The sequence below is a fragment of the Tupaia chinensis genome, unplaced genomic scaffold, assembly GCF_000334495.1.
Source record: "Tupaia chinensis unplaced genomic scaffold, TupChi_1.0 Scaffold000600_1, whole genome shotgun sequence".
Classification (NCBI taxonomy): domain Eukaryota; kingdom Metazoa; phylum Chordata; class Mammalia; order Scandentia; family Tupaiidae; genus Tupaia; species Tupaia belangeri.
In genome coordinates this window covers 4508513-4509726 of record NW_006160117.1, presented here as the reverse complement: position 1 = coordinate 4509726, position 1214 = coordinate 4508513, and the positions used below count along the sequence as shown (strand labels likewise).

Here is a 1214-nt window from a genome sequence, read left to right as displayed (position 1 = left end):
CGTACGTGCTCGGAATCCCGAGAGGAAAATGGAGGAGAAGGGATTGCAGCATGGACCCCCACCCGGGGGGTGATTTCTCGCTTTCTGTCTCTCTGTCTCTCTCTCTCTCTGTCTTTCTGGCAAGCACACATGCCCTATAGCAAAAACCTCTCAAAAAAAAAAAAAGATTAGATATACATTTTACTGGTGGTTATTTTAATTGCTAGAGTGTGAGCTCACCAGAGAGAGACAGAGAAAGAAATAGAGATAGAGGAAGGAGAAAAATCACCCTCCATTAGGGTATAGTCATGTTGTAATTGTTTTTCTTCCATTTCCTTATCCTACAGGATTTGGGGTACAACAACATTGTGATTTTCAAGCCTCTAGGGCTGAGAATCAAACCACCATCAGTCATGTGGGATCCAGCTCCCTAAACTAGTAAGCTATGGTGTGGACTCAGACAACTAACAACTATTGTATTGTATTGCATTGTGTATTTTTCACTGTAAACCATGGAACAAAGTCTTTTATTATTATGGGATTTTCAAATTACTTCCTCAGCCTCTCTATACACAGGCAAAAATAAGCGTGCTAATACTGTAACTTCCACACTTGATCATTGCCTACAGAAGGGAAACTTCTCCCCAAAACATGTTTAACCAGGAGGCCAAATCATCTGCCCACCTTCTAGAACATGGAGATGAACATGACAGACAGATTTGTCCCCCATCTGAACTTTCATTCACCACCATTCAATAACCCTCCTTCAGGCCCAAATCAGCAGCACATTTCTTGCCAACAATCATTAAATGTCCGAGAAGACTTTCATCATCATCTTCTGTTTCTGAAATCTGGGATATGCTTCTCGGGTATCACCAGAAAATGTGCTGGTGCTTGAAGAGAAATGTCATGAAAAACAAGACACTGATCATCCTTAAAAATGATTTTGGCTGGGATTTTATTGCAGATGATTTCCTGAAGGTCATGTCACCACCAGACCAGGGGACCTGAGCCTCGGTAATCTCATCTGCCATCTTGGCCTCCCTCCTGCATGGGGGTCTGGGGATAACTTGGGAAACTAGACAACTATTTTTAAAGCTATTATGGAACACGAAATTTTTTAATTTGGGGGTAGTAACAGCCAATAATAGGGAACTATACTCTTGGATAAATATACTTTTCAATAACGGGCATTTAATTACAAAATTGGATAGAACTACTCAATACGAGTATTC

At 40.9% G+C, this 1214-nt stretch overlaps 1 pseudogene; it reads right to left on the bottom strand.

Moving 5' to 3' along the window:
* Positions 1 to 634: 634 nt before the first annotated feature.
* On the bottom strand, positions 635 to 1013 carry LOC102489288 (histidine triad nucleotide-binding protein 1 pseudogene; annotated as a pseudogene).
* Between the last annotated feature and the right edge of the window lie 201 nt (positions 1014 to 1214).